The 14,629-nt window shown below is 35.1% G+C and overlaps 1 protein-coding gene and 2 non-coding genes across 4 annotated transcripts in view; 1 reads left to right on the forward strand and 2 right to left on the reverse strand.

The window, feature by feature from the left end:
- Nucleotides 1-14,629, reverse strand: part of OXR1 (oxidation resistance 1) — a 363,437-nt gene that overhangs the window by 254,072 nt on the left and 94,736 nt on the right. The gene's annotated exons all lie outside the window — the stretch shown is intronic.
- Nucleotides 5,612-5,715, forward strand: LOC126009724 (U6 spliceosomal RNA). The gene has a single exon (XR_007495939.1). It is a non-coding gene; the product is annotated as a U6 spliceosomal RNA (small nuclear RNA).
- LOC126010724 (U6 spliceosomal RNA) lies at nucleotides 8,285-8,387 on the reverse strand. The gene has a single exon (XR_007496736.1). It is a non-coding gene; the product is annotated as a U6 spliceosomal RNA (small nuclear RNA).

Here is a 14,629-nt window from a genome sequence, read left to right on the forward strand (position 1 = left end):
GTATCACTGAGAGTGGTCCCAGGAGCCAAAGGGGAACTTTTATTTTATGTGGTGCTCTTAAAGGAAGAGAATTTAAACAAATTATTTTTATAATCATGCTGTTACAGTTCTCCTAATATGTTACCCCATACCATAGATGTGGTGCTCCACCCCTTCTTAATCTTTTCTTTTGATGGTTAAAGTATATAATAAACAGCATTCGTAGTACATGGATTAATGCTTAGAAACAATTCATAAAGGGGGGAATACAATATAGGGCAGTGGGTAAGGCTTATGCCTTGCATCAAGTTGATCCAGATTTGAGTGCCAGCATCCCATATAGTTCCTTATGGTCCACCAGGAGTGATCCGGAGTGCAGGGCCAAGAGCAACCCCTGAGCACCACTAGGTGTGGTCCAAGTCAGAAACTCAAAAAAAAAAAAAAAAAAAAAGAAAAATAAAGAAAAGCTTCATAAAATGTGGGATATTTACTCAGTTTTATCCGAAGCTATGGTTCAGTCTTAAAGCTGAACTTTAAGATTTGGCAGTTAAAAATTTAATGTATTCCTTGGTGATAAAATGCAAGACAGAAAGTAATATTTATGCTCTTAATTGGATAGGAACATAAATGGAATATAAGACAATGAGAAATGTAAAACATATATATTTATATGTATATGTATAAAAACAAAATAAACTGACTTCCTATAGTTGCAAACAGATTAATATGCAAATTTTCATTTTACTGTATATGTAATTGAAATATTCCAGAAAAGAAAATGGAGAACAGCATGTTCTGAAAGAAATCATTAGGATCCAGAAAGATACAACAGGGGTGAAGGTACTGCTCTACTTGTTTGATCCTGGCTTGATCCTGGGCACCTCTGAGAATGATGGCTAAATACTAATCTAGAAATAGATTCTGAGCACCAACTGGGTATTGTTAAAAAAAATCACAAAAATATCACATCTTCCTCTTATTCAGTAAATTAAACACAGCTAGAAAAATTCAGACAGGATCTGATCCTTTTTAGCAAGGTCACTTCCTTTCAATGCTTTAATTCTTCAAATAGACAATTCAGAAACTTAGAAGGTCAAAACTGAGAGAATTCATCTCTGCATCTCAGCTGGAAAAAAACCCAATTTGAACTGTGGAGAGCAGCTTCAATGGCACCAGCTAAACAACATAAAAGGGAAGGCAATTAAGGAATTTTGAGGTAAAATTCCTTTGAAGTGTATTAAAAACAGGTGGCTTCTAGTGGGTCCCAAAGAAGTTGGTTTTATTTTACTTGATTTAATCAATAACTTCTTATGGAGTGAACTCAAAAACAGTTGTTGAGTTGAACTGTCGTTCTGATGCTCTGTCTTCTGCACTATAAACATGAACAGTTATGACTGAGATACATTTCTTATGCTAAAGAAGCTTAAGATGTCATCGAGGAGGAGGGTAAGGATATTGACAATCATGTTAATGGTGATAATGCCATGCTATTTTATAAACAACTCATTTGTTGATGGCATATAATATTCTATTCACTTATCTGTAATGGGGATGGGTACTTCTCTGAAGTTGGACTTGATGACTCTCTAGAATACTGCTGGCTCAGTGATACAGTACTGTGTGGGCCCAGATGTACTAGAGATCTTGAATGTAGCATGAATCAAGTTTTGGGTCTTGTGTCAGCAAGGTATGCACTTCAGACCTCTGGAATGTCTCCCAAATTCTTACTCTAAGCACTTTTAAGTCAAAGTGCATCTCATTCACAGATTTGAAAAAAAAGTATTTAATACCTACAATAGAATCAATCAAATGATCTCTGATCAAGTTTTTATTAAAAGTCAAAACTCTTGACCTGCAGCAAATATGAAGTTGAGATTGAAATTGTATGCATATAGTAAGCACAATGATTATCAACCAAAAATGTTCCTGTCCTATTTCCTAGAACTGTTAATTATTACTTTACATAATATATAGAGCTTTACATTTATGTGTAAATATTTTAAGATGGGGAAATTATCCTGGATCTGCATAGGTCCAATTAGTAACAATAATTCTGGAAGGTGGTAGACAAGTAGAATCAGTAAATAATATATTTAAATAATTTTTCTTTTGTTTTTTGGATCATACCCGGCAGTGCTCAGGGATTACTTCTGGCTCTGCACTCAGAAATCGCTCCTGTCAGGCTCAGGGGACCATCTAGGATGCCAGGATTTGAACCATCGTCCTTCTGCATGAAAGCAAATGCCTTACCTCCATGCTATCTCTCTGGCTCCATATTTAAATAATTTTATAATTTAAATAATATAGAAAAATTAAGACAGATGACTTTGAATGGCAAGGAAAGAGAATGAGGAATGGATATAGCCCTGGAAAATGAAAACAAAAATTCATAGAAACACATTGACTGCAAAAGGAATACAGCCTTGTTCATACCGTGATTTCAGCCTGGTGAAAGGAATGTCAGGTACTCTAAAGACAATCAGCTCTGTGTTTCAAATTACTGTATTTATGTGCTCATTTGTTACAGCAAGAACAGAAACTTGATCAAGGTGAAAGACTAGAATTAGAAAGACAGGGAAACTGTCACTATTAAAAAAATCAGATTTAAAATATTAGGGGGAAGAGTAATATTACATTCAGCCATGCAACTGGCTGATCCCTGGCACAGCATATGGTCTCCAAACTTGTCAGAGATGTTCCCAAGACACAGAGTTGGGAGCTAAATCCTGAGCATCACCAAATGTGGGTGGACCCAAAACAAAATGTTTGAGGATTCAGTTAATAGCTTTCAGCAAGAGAGATTGAGGAAAGGGACATAAAGGTTATACTAACAGGACATAATTGGAAAAATTGAGAGCATGATGAGTGATTATTGAGTTGAACAACCAAATGGTTCTACTTCCCAGAGATATTAAGTTGTCTCTTCTTACTGACTGTTAAGAATTTCTACAACTGGGGGCCCGAGAGAGAGCATGAAGGTAAGGCGTTTGCCTTGCATGCAGGCTGGTGTTTCAAATCCGGGTATCCCATATGGCCCCCTGAGCCTGCCAGGAGCGATTTGTGAGCCAGTGTAAGCCCTGAGCACTCAGGGTGTGATCCCCCCACCAAAAAAAAAAATAAAAGAATTTCTACAACTTGCAGGACCCAACCATACTGTACTTGTAGGGCTCATCTTACTCCCTGTGTGGTGAAAATACAAGCAATCTCTTCATAAACCCAGTCCACCCCTCTGAACTAAGTAGAAGTTTGCCTGATATGTACATCTGCATTTTGGTTGAAAGATGCTATGGTAAATAGTGTTGTTGACAGTTATTTAAATGTTAAGGATTGGTTCTTCACTTGACTACAGCTCATAAATATTAAATTTTGGTCACCTTGCCATTTGAAGAAGATACTTAAAAAAGCCACCTTCTGCTATGATAAATGTCAGCTAAAAGACCATGTAGAAAACTATGTACAAATAGGGGGAAAAATCACTAGGTAAGTCAAAGTGACCACAAGAAAAGATACTAGATATTTTTTCTAGCACTATTGAGGTATAAATAGGAAATAAAACTTTATCATTATCAGTACAATAAACCATAATTAATAAAATTAAAAATAATGGAGGTCTTATGAACACATGTGAGTCAACAAATGAAAACTGAGACCTAATCCTATTTTAATATAACATTTTATTTTCTTGGGATGAGCACACTAAACATTTTTGAAAGTATGAAGTTTCAAAATTTTGAAATTTACATTTAAAATAAAAATTCTGAATAAAGGGGCTCTGTTTATTTACTTCTTAATCTCATTCTAACCAATGTTTTAATCTGCATTTATCAATAAACTATAATAAAACTGGAGATGATTAAGTAAGATTCAGAAATAGCAATTCATTTCAATGACTTAACAAAGCACTTAAACAATAACTATCCCTTTGATTTGGTTAAGAGTATCAAAACATTTTCCTTTTAGATATCCAAGGTACTTTATTGGTCTATATTTCTTTAAGCCATTAAATGATTTAATCTATATAATGTCATGTAAAATAAACGAGACAATCTTAAACTGTTTATACTTCTATGAGCAATCTTAGACTCAAGAAGCTTACTTAAGGAATGAAATATGTTTAGACAGCTAGTGACTGACATAAAAATGACAGTGCATTTTCCAAGTCAAAGTATGAATTCATTGGTATACTGCATCATACATCTTTACTGAGAGCTTAGAATGTATAGCACACATAATCCACAAAGTCACTATGTCATTCACCTACTATTTTGTTCAAAGAATGAAACAAAAATGTTATGTTGGGTGGGACAGAGAAATACTACAGCAGATAGGGTGCTTGCCTCACAAATGGTCAGCAAGCATTCAATCCCTAAAACCATACAGGGACTCATTTTAGGAGGGATCCCTAAGTACAGAGTCAGGAGAAAGTTATGTGAAAGCACGACTCAAAAACCAATAAACAAATAAGTTAGACAGAGCCCAAAGAACTGGAGAATATGCTTGGCTAGCCAAGAGCAAATGGTTTCCCTTGTAGTACCAGGAATAAGTCCTAAATCAAAAGCCAAAAGTAGTCCCTAAGCATTAATGAGTGTGCTACTTAAAAGAGAGACAAGGATTGGGGAACTTCCTCTATAACCTAACATTTATGTCTGTATGGACAGCAGCCTTTTTTTCTGAGTTTCCTACTCTTTGTGAATGACAAAAGAGCAACAATTCTCCTATATATGCATGACCTGGGATCAAGGAAAGCCAAAGAACCAATGAGCAGCATTAGACAAATGACACCACAGAAGAGCAGTGATTGGCTAGGCCATCAAGACACTGAAGGGCAAGATGGTGGAGTAGACCAAAACATATAAGAGGATTGCCCAGTGTTTGTCCTGTGCACAGGACATGGAAGTCCCCAAACAAACTTCTGTTAAATAAATAACTATGACATCTCATATGTTTAGTTTACATATGATGCTTAAGAATCCACTCAGGAACAAGCCTGTTTCATTATAACAGAATCAAGGAAAAATTTAATCTTATCATTCCAGTGATCTGAGATTAAAAGATTTCCATAGCTTATTATTGATGAGTCTCTCAAAGTACATCAGTTGGACAAAAAGAAGACAATTTTAAGGACATTTTTACACTCATAACACTTACTTTTCCATATGATTGATTAAAGCAAACCTTTTCTATCAGGTCTTTTAAAAAAGAAACAGAAAAAAGGCACTGAAAGTTAAATAATTATATTTGGTTTGGATACTAGCTAGCTAACGAGGAATACCACAATACAGTGAATTCATGCAAACACTTGTTAAGGGAAATTGAGGACATTGGTGGCAGAAAAAGTGCATTAATGAAGGATGTTGAACATCGTATGACAGAAACTTCATCATGAACAACTTTGTAACTGTGTTCTCATGGTGATTCAATTAAATATGTAAAAAGAAAAACACGAGTTAAGTGTGTGGCTTTGCATAGTGATATGTAATGCAAACACAATGATCTCAGGATTTCTTCTATTTTCCTTCCAAACTTTTTTCATTGGTTGTCACTTACAACTTAAGAACTTATGAAAAAATAAATCAATATTTGATTTTATTTGAGAAGTAATGGGTGCTAACAGAATATTCCAAAAACTTGGGTGCTCATTTCGGCAGCACATATACTAAAGTTGGAACGATATAGAGATTAGCATGGCCCCTACGCAAGGATAACATGCAAATTCATGAAGCATACCATATTTTTATAAAGAATATTCCAAAAACTTAAGCAACTGCTATATTGTTAAAATTATGAAGCCAAGAAGTAGCAAAATGCTTATAAGATACTGACTATCCAATACACCTATGCACCTAGCTAACTTCACAATTAAAAACACAGTATCATAAATACACCAGTCTTTGTGTTCATTCCCAGTAAAGTCTCTTAATGAATTAAATATATTTTCTTTTTTTTAATTTTTACTTTGATCATATTGGCTTATATATCTTTCACAGTAGTATTTTAGGTACATATTAACATTGAATCAGGAGAATACCCATCACCAAATTTGTCCTTCCCCCATCCCCATTCCCTTTCTGCAACCCATATCTCCCACCATCATCCCCCGGGCTGCTAGAGTAGGTGGTCCTCTCTTTGTCTAGCTTAATATTAGTGATCTTCTATCTGTTTGGTCCTGGTATCCTCCTTTGTTTCCCCCTCTATTTGAGAGGCGAAGCTAGATAATTCGAGTTATGTGGAAAGAAGTTATGAAGGAAAGAAAAGCAATAGAATGGGGTAAAAAATAAGAAAAAATTTAAAAAAATAAATCAAATAAGCTGAAAAAGGGTGGAGTCCTTCTAGAGCAGGGGTCTTCAAACTACGGCCCGCAGGCCACATATTGTATTTATTCCCGTTTTGTTTCTTCACTTCTAAATAAGATATATGCAGTGTGCATAGAAATTTGTTCATAATTTTTGTTTTTACTATAATCTGGCCCTCCAACAGTCTGAAGGACAGTAAACTGGCCACCTGTTTAAAAAGTTTGAGGACCCCTTGGAGGCTTTAAACCTTTTAACTTCTCTGAGTAAACTAAAAAGTCCAAAAACAAAAAATGTCTGAAACTAAAGAAGTCTATTAGTTGAACAATCTAACTCTAGGTTTTTCTAGATTAAAACATGTGTGATTATAATAGTAGCCACTGAGGTAACAAAATCCTGAGTTTTTAGGTACAAATCAGTTTATATAAACATATAAAAAGTAAATATTTCTACCTGAAGTTGAATTATTTTATGTTGCTATAGTTTTCAAATGCTTTCAAGCAAGTTATACATTAAAAAATCTCTTGGGACAATTGTGCTCCACCAGAATTTTATAATATAATGACGATGTAAGTAGATTTAATTTAAGTAACTGTTTTCTAGAAACCATTGAGAAAATATGATGAGCAAACCTAGAGTGATACTGTAGAGGGCAATAAAGACATTGCATAAAATATAACAATTGGAGTTTAGTGAAAAAAATCATAGTTTATGATTCCATTAGAATAGAAACTTGGCAACATATAAATTGTCAGCAGTCAATAGTTGATATTAATTTACAAAAATAATTTAAAAAGCACAGATCTAAAAGCAATGGATGGCAGATACTGACACAGTTAATTTTTCAGTACCCAAAATATTTGATCCCCTAGTCCCCAGAATACTTAATTATTGGTAATATATTTATTAAAAATAAGATTATCATTAAGTTAAGATAGAGCTGTATAAGAAAAATCTTATGTTTTTCATCTCTTTTGAAAAGTTATGTATTGAATTGCTTACTGTTTATTGAAGAATACTAGTGTGCCCAAATTATAGACTTGAATGGCAACAAGATATAAACCTTAAATTATTGAAGGATGTTTGAATGAGACTTAATGTATTGTTTTAAAATATCCATACATAGACATACTCTTATATGCAAGCACCCACATTCTCCAAATTTTTCTTTGAAACTTATTCTGATTCCTTAAACTCATTGTAGAAATTTTAATTTCCTAATTTTTTTTTCTTTTTGGACCATACCCAGTGACACTCAAGGGTTACTCCTGGCTATGCGCTCAGAAATTGCTCCTGGCTTGGGTGACTATATGGGACGCCGGAGGATCGAACCTCGGTCTTTTCTAGGTTAGCGGGTGCAAGACAAATGTCCTACTGCTTGCTTAACCACTCTGGCCCCTTCTATAATTTCTAATATTAATTCATATAACCTCAGGCTTGAAATATTTTTTTCTGTGTTTAGTAAGTCCATGTTTAAACAAAATCAAATCTCTTCTAAATAATCTCAGTACTTCATTTTTAAAATAAGTGTTATGTCTGTCATGTACTTCCTATGGTTCAGACCAAAACAAATGAACCAGAAGACAGTATTAGTGCCCTTTTATTTTGTTTTGTAACTACTAATTAAAATGAAAATCTTGCTAAATGTCAACTTTTAGTGACTTGAAATGTTCTAGATTCTAGAGGTATAAAATAGCAAACTAAATCTACTTGGATAGAAATTTATATTTTTGAGAAACTGCTCTCACCTATTTATCTGATGCAATTATTACAATTAGTATCATCAAAAAATTTTAAACAGGAGTTGAATATTAATGCAAAAGATCTTTAATTTCCCTAAAATAAATGGGAATAAACATTTATTTTCATGCCATTTTAATACTGTTGATACTTAAATCAAATCCAGTACACAATAGCTGAAATGTGCATAATTAGTAGCAAAAGCAAGAACAACTAATACTGATTCAGTGAAATATTCTAAACTTCACCCAGATTAAATTTTTTTTGGATTTTTTTAAAATATGGACCACTTCACGAATTTGCATGTCATCCTCATGCAGGGGCCATGATAATCTTCTTTGTATCGTTCCAATTTCAGTTTATGTGCTGCCAAAGCAAGACCTTTTTTGAATTTTTTGAAATTGATAATATCTTTATTTAAGCACCATGATTACAAACATGATTGTAATTGGGTTTCAGTCATAAAAAGAACACCCCCCTTCACCAGTGCAACATTCCCACCACCAATGCCCCCTGTCTCCTTCCTCCCCAAATCCCTGCTTTTTTTCAAGACAGGCATTCTATTTCTCTCACTTTTTATCATTGTCATGATAGTTGTTAGTGTAGTTATTTTACTAACTGCATTTACCATTCTTTGTGGTGTGCTTCCTATTGTGAGCTGGTCCTTCTAACCCTCATCTCTATTGTCTCTGGACATTATTACAATAATGCCTTTTATTTTTCTTAAAAACCATAGCTGAGTAAGGCTATCCTGTGTCTATCTTCCTCTGACTTACTTCACTCAGCATAAATTTTTTTTTGTTTTTGTTTTTTGGGCCACACCCAGCGGTGCTCAGGGGTTACTCCTGCCTGTCTGCTCAGAAATAGCTCCTGGCAGGCACGGGGGACCATATGGGACACCGGGATTCGAACCAACCACCTTTGGTCCTGGATCGGCTGCTTGCAAGGCAAACACCCCTGTGCTATCTCTCCGGGCCCACTCAGCATAAATTTTTAAATCAATTTATTAAGTAGTCAAAATATCGTAGGATTATCATTAGCAGTGAAATCAGATAATATGAATATCCTTAATCTATACTAACTTATCTTTCAACAAATCCTATAAAAAAGAAACTGGTACCATATTTTTCCTATTTTCCAAGTGAGTGGACCAATTACAAAGAATCTGATCTAGCATATCTAGATCAATTTTAATTAATAGCAGATATACCAAGGCTAAACTCAAGAATATTTGGTGGGGCCGGAGAGGTGGCGCTAGAGGTAAGGTGTCTGCCTTGCAAGCACTAGCCAAGGAAGGACCACGGTTTGATCCCCCGGCGTCCCATATGGTCCCCCCAAGCCAGGGGCAATTTCTGAGCGCTTAGCCAGGAGTAACTCCTGAGCATCAAACGGGTGTGGCCGAAAAGAAAAAAAAAGAATATTTGGTATAAGAATCTAGACTTGAAACCATTATACTCTACAGTCTCTTAATTTTTTGGTGCGGACACTCCTGTCTTATATCTAATTCATAGCTGGGGAAGATGAATGAGAGAATCGAAGTTATTCAACCAATCAGGTTGAGAGTAAACAAAGTGTGTATTTGAAGGACCACAAAGTAAACTTTTTAAGTCAGGCAGATCACTAATTCTCTGTTGTAACTATCTCTGCTGGCAGAGGCACTAGAAAACAAGCAAGTGGAAATGGTTATATCCTGACAAAAATTATTTATGAAAACAGAAATTTGAATTTCATTTATCATGCATCACAATTTTTCTTTAATTTTCCAACAAGGTACAAATCACTCTTAGGTAACAGATTAGATAAAAATAGACAGTGATTCAGATATTTAGAAGACCAATTGTCATTCGTCTATTCCTGGCATATCATAGTTTGACATATGGGAATCTGATTATTAATCCCAGGTACTCTATGGCCGGTTATCATGTTCCAAACCACAGTAAACTAAATTAGTGCCTATCAAACTTTAAAGTGTAAAATTATACTTCTTTAGATGAACAATAATCAGCATACTTAAAGCAGAAATGTGAAATAACCAGGAGCCTTAGCAATAATCCCAAAAGATTTTGATTAAAAAGATCTTGAACCTGGGGCCAGAGAGATAACGTGGAGGTAAGGCATTTTCATTGCATGCAGAAGGACGTTGGTTCGAATCCCGGCATCCCATATGGTCCCCCGAGCTTGCCAGGAGCGATTTCTGAACATAGAGCCAGGAGTGACCCCTGAGCACTCCCGGGTGTGACCAAAAAAATAAAAAATAAATAAAAAAAGATCTTGAACCTATAAGGTTTATAAAAGAAAAAAAATCCCATGAGACAGCACTGAATATTTCAGACTCTGAACATAGTAAATTTTGGGGGGAGGGTTGGTGCCACTCGGTGATGCTCAGGGGTTACTTCTGGCTATGCACTCAGAAATCACTCCTGGTTTGGGGGACCAAATGGGATGCTGGGGGATCGAGCCATGGTCCATCCTAGGCTAGCGTGAACCAGGCAGACACCTTATGGCTTGCACCTCTGCTCCAGCCCCCTGAACAGAGTAAGTTTTATGAGAGCAAGACCATTCATGTAAAGCAGAGAGATTTTAGAGCACCAATAGATAAGAAATGGAGGTAGAAGCAAAAATCTTAATGAGACGGTCGCCAGAAATAAATACTCAAAAAAAAAAAACCTTAAATATAATTTATGAACATATGAAAAGGCAGTAATTTTAAGAAGCAGGCAGGTCCTAAAAATTATAGATGAACAACCTGAAATATTTGTAAATACAATAACTAGACTTGAATAGTTTGACCATTAAAAATCACCCAAATCTGGGGCCAAAACAATAGCACAGTGGTAGGGCGTTTGCCTAGCACACAGCTGATCCAGGATGGACCTGAGTTTAATCCCTGGAATTTTATATGGTCCCCCAAGCCAGGAGTGATTTCTGAGCCCATAGCCAGGAGTAACCCCTGAGTGTCACTGAGCGTACCCCCCAAAAAATTCACCCAAACTAGCTTCACAGATTTTCCAATGAATTCTCCAAATAGATGCCAAAAAACTCTAAATTATGCTAGTTTCCATTTAAAAGTTATGCCATTTTTTTAGATATCAAAAACTTTCAAGTTAAGCAGTTTTGTGACTGACATCTCAGGGTTAGTTTAGGGCCCAGATGGTCTGTGTTTTGATATTTCCAGAAGTCCCAGCAGCTATGCCCATGAACCATTGTTCTTGCCATATAAGCTCATCAGTCCAGTTTCAGAGATCTCAAAGTCTAAGCATCATGTGTCAGCCCTATAATCTTAATACCGACTTTCCAATTGGGATACTCCAAATTATCAGAGAAGGCACATAAGCTCAACAAACAAAACTAACAATAAAACACTCACCTAATAATATCTATCTTATAGACCTTCAGACAATGTCATAACTATTACATTGATCATTTTCACAACTCTCCTTTAATAATTTTTATAATCCCATTATAATTTAGTATATTAAGTAATACACATAGTATATTAATAAATTTATTGCTATATTAAATAAATTATTCATACATGCCAGGGGATGTTGGGAAACTTGTGACAAGGGTAAAGAAAATGTTACACTGCTGGTAGTATTGGTATTAGAATATTAATTGCCAGAAATGACTGGTTTATTAACAACTGTAAACCACACATCCAAAAATAAAGAAATTTAATTTAAAAAAATCATCCAAACCAATGAAAATCTTGTTCTCGCTGCACATACTTCTAACTTATATAAAATTTTTCACTAGTTATATCTAAGTATATTTGCCTTATATATATGGTATATATGTCGATCTATATAGAAAACAGAACAAAGCTTGAAAGTTCATGCCTCAGAGAATAGATCATAGAGGCAAACATTTGATTCTCCATCTTCTTGTGGTATCTATGACTGCAATTCCATCATCCATACATCAGCGATAGGAACATTAAGGCCAAAGGGAATCCATAATTCTCAACAAAGGATGATGCAGGATCATAGCCTTTTGAGCAAAGGACTATCTGTTTCTTTCTCTGGAGAGAATACTTTCCTTTAAGAAACTTTCTTAAAATTTAACTATATTAAAATGATTTGACAGGCAATTGTTCTGAAAGAATTTATTTGTACAACTTAAATTTACCTACTGAAAAAAATATTCCTTTTAGAAATATCTACATTTTCCACTAGAAATCAAACAATGTTAACTCACATTTTTTTAGAGCTTTCTTTTCCCACCCCTATATATATTTGTGGCAAAATCCACCCCCCTCTTTTTTAAGAAAAGTCTATGGAAAAAAAAAGTAAAATAAAACCAACATACATTGTAGGAAAAAGAAAGCCTTTATGGTTATCTCAGGAGTTTATTATTTTACATAACAAAAGGTTACATTCAGTTTTCTCTTAAGCCTACAATCTAGTACTCAGAACCCTAACATTTGTTTTATTTTTCTCAAGAAAGCCTGAAATGTCTAATGAGAGCATTAGCTGCCTAAACAAAACACATATTTTTTTATAGTCTTCTCAAGTGGTATTTTCAAAGACACGAGGAAAAAGGCTGATGTAGTGTGATGACTACCATTAGGAAGCAGTGATATTCGTTGACCTTTATTTAATCACCATCATCAAAAGGCATTTACCAGGTGCCCAGTTGTGACAGTAGCTTATTTGTACTGTGGCATTAAGTCCCATCCTGCCTTAGGGATGAAAGAAAACTCAAGTGGTCATTTTATTTAACCAGAGCTTCCTAACAGGAATCCACTTGCTCACTCCTTTTGGAGAGTTGTCACTCCTTTTTGACATTTTTCTCTCCTTTTCACCTGAAGTATGAACAAAACTTTTTATAGCTTTTTACCTGTCAATCATTTCATGATAGAGTTGACTAAACATGAATTTAAAAGCTCGTTTTTCAAAACATACCAGTGATGTGGAACACAGCTTCTTCCAGCTAAGCAGTTTGCAATGGGGCTGGTCATGTTAAAAGAATAATAAAGCTCAACAAAACAAAACAAGAGCAGTTTCAGAAGTTCAGATGTCTGAAACTGAAACCAGTTTCAGAGCAAATGGAATGAAACTACTCATTACTCTGTGATATTACAGAGAAACTTCCAAAAAATACTAACCACAGTATTTAGATAAAATATTTAGATAAAATATGAATTGACTTGTTTGCAGGGCTAGAACTCATATCTTCACTAAAGTTCTATTCCTGACCTACACCTCTCATTTGTACATTAACTTTAGAAGAAAATAGAATACATTTTTTGGCATCACTGAAATAATATATTAGTGAAATCTAATGGTACATTATATAAACATGAGATAAACAGTTGTGTGTATGCAAGATACATCTTTTATTATTATAATTGTATTTCACATGCCAAAGAAATATGACTTTACATTTGAGGCATATTGTTTCTGCCATTATTTCTGCCACTCACTTTCTCTCCTTCCTATAATTGTATCCCTACCAATCAATTTTTCTATAATTTTATTCCTATGTTCTTGTCAAACAAAGTCTCAATCCTCTAAAAACCCCTCCAGTGTAGATAACTCTGTATACACTACATACAAATGTCTAAACCAATCTTCACACTGTTTTCCTTTGATCATAGATTGTTTCAGGATTTGGTATAGCTTAATCAGACAAAACGTAACAGAAAATAAGAAACAATAGACAGTCTTATTTCTGTTAGTGATGGCCCTTTTCCACTGTCACTGAAGCCAAGAGAACAGAGAAAGATGACCCTTTCTATTACCATTTACAAGTCACACGGGCTTTCATTTAACCCCAGTTCCTCAACTACTTTCTTCTCTCTATTTAAAAAGAATTCTCAAATCAAGTAACTATACTCAGGCTGATCATCTTCAATTCTTCTGCTCCTCTTTAAATCTACTCCCCTGCTCATATCAAGGTTACCAATGATGTCCACATTGCAAAACTCATAACCAATTATTACCAATCCGCCTTACTTCTCTCACTTGCATCATGTAACAGTTTATTACTCCCCCTTCCTCAATACCTTTATTCACTTAACTTCATTTTACCCTTTATGTATTATCTTTTTATAAATTATTTAATTAAAGCACTTTGAGATACACAGTTTCAAATTGTTTGTGATGGAGTTTCAGTCATACAATGTCAAACACTTCACCAGTACAGATTTTCTGCCACATTTCCCACCATCAATGTCTCTAGTTTCCCTCCCACCTTTCCCAGCCTGCCTCTGTGGAGGCATTTTCTTCGCTCTGTCTTTCTGTCTCTGTCTCTGTCTCTGTCTCTGTCTCTCTCTGTCTCTCTCTCTCTCTCTCTCTCTCTCTCTCTCTCTCTCTCTCACACACACACACACACACACACACACACACACTATGGTTTGTAATATTGTCACTGAGGATTAGCATGCATATCATTTTATTTCCTGTCAGCAACCAATTCTTATCCAGAATGATCATTACCACCTATCATTGACATGGTGGTTCCTTTTCTTCCCTAACATCACTTTCCTGCATTTTGGATCAGTTCTCCTAAAAAACCCGCTGAAGGTCTCAGGCTATTCACTTGACTTCTAAGACACCAACCATTTGTTTGTCTTCTTTTCTATCTCCTGGATCACTTCCTTTCAATTCCTATTGTTT

The sequence above is a fragment of the Suncus etruscus genome, chromosome 5 (assembly GCF_024139225.1).
Source record: "Suncus etruscus isolate mSunEtr1 chromosome 5, mSunEtr1.pri.cur, whole genome shotgun sequence".
NCBI lineage: Eukaryota > Metazoa > Chordata > Mammalia > Eulipotyphla > Soricidae > Suncus > Suncus etruscus.